The sequence below is a fragment of the Culex pipiens genome, chromosome 2, assembly GCF_016801865.2.
Source record: "Culex pipiens pallens isolate TS chromosome 2, TS_CPP_V2, whole genome shotgun sequence".
Lineage (NCBI taxonomy): Eukaryota > Metazoa > Arthropoda > Insecta > Diptera > Culicidae > Culex > Culex pipiens.
In genome coordinates this window covers 166,108,975-166,110,388 of record NC_068938.1, presented here as the reverse complement: position 1 = coordinate 166,110,388, position 1,414 = coordinate 166,108,975, and the positions used below count along the sequence as shown (strand labels likewise).

General features: G+C 39.3%; 1 pseudogene; it reads right to left on the bottom strand.

Moving 5' to 3' along the window:
* Positions 1-322: 322 nt before the first annotated feature.
* On the bottom strand, positions 323-1,204 carry LOC120423083 (40S ribosomal protein S14-like; annotated as a pseudogene).
* Positions 1,205-1,414: the final 210 nt, after the last annotated feature.

Here is a 1,414-nt window from a genome sequence, read left to right as displayed (position 1 = left end):
TTGATATAAAGTTATACCGTGGTAAAACGTCAAAATACTACTTTACCGACAGTATTTAAAATAGAAAAATAAAAAAAACTTTACGCGCAGCCCTCTCTCTCTCTCTCTCTTTTGGGAGAGTGATTTTCATGCTGGGATGACGATTTTGAAAGTTTGTTGGTTTATTTGCTGTGTTTCTCTACTTTTGAGATTCTAAGCTGTGTGTTGGGAATGATGTACTGAGATGTTTCACCTAGATGCCTTGCGCTAGCCGTCTCGTCCGTCCTGAAATATATTTAATTAGATGATTTTTGTCGACTAAGTCTTCCTTGAGGAACCACTTCATTTTATGCAGAAAAAAAACGAGAAAACTTGTCAGGTTAAAAAACAGCATTTATTAACTTTTACACTACAAAACACTACCAAATATTCACATAATTCACCATAATCATCGACGAACAGCTCAGGGCACGGAGCGCCGATCCCGGGGTATTGGTGCAGTTTTCGCCAATGGCACGCAGCTTAATGTGCAGCGCGGTGATTCCGAGCGACTTGCACTTTTCGGCGACGTCCTGCGCGGCCAAGATAGCGGAGTAGGGCGAGGCCTAGTCACGATCGGCCATGGCCTTCATGCCGCCGGTTACGCGCGAGATCGTTTGCTTGCCTGAAAGATCCGTGACGTGAACGAAAGTGCCGTTAGAGCTGGCGTAGAGCAAAATCTGGACCTCCTCCTTTTCAGTTTTGTTTTTGCAGGAAGCCATCGCAGTTAGAAATTTGTCTCATGGGACAAGAAAGAGCTGTTAATGAAAAAGAGAATAATTTAATACTGAGCTCAGCTAACTAAGCATAATTAACTCACATTTTTATAGCCGCCGAACATTTTTTCCTGCAACAATCACAAAAAATACCACGAAACTGCCAAACATTTATTACCCTCACTAGTGTTGAGTTAGTGTTTTGAAACATTTTAAGAAATGTCAAAATGTGATATAACATTAAAGGCTTACTTTACAGTGATATATAAAGCTTACCATTATTGCTTCGAAACATTATTGGGCTAAATGCTTTGAAACTTTAATTGGCTGTTCTATATGCCATTATACAGTAGTTTATAATGGTTCAAGCTACAAATGTTTCGAAACATTTGGAAAGACTATTTAAAGTGTCATAGCATCGGGAGTGTTAAGTTAGAGTGAATTTAGAGTTTTGATATAGTGCTTGTGGTTACTTGGGCAATTGACTTAATTTTCTGTCTCTGCGAATTAAAGCAATAATTATCGCCAAGGAAAATTCATAATTATAACGCAGTGACTCGTGATTGTTTTCCTCTTTTTTTCTTCTAATTATACGGTGCCTCCCAGTCGCGGCTAAAGCCATCAACTGGCTATGAATTGATTATTCAAAAGCCGCCCTAGTTAAATTTGTCTCTGTCACT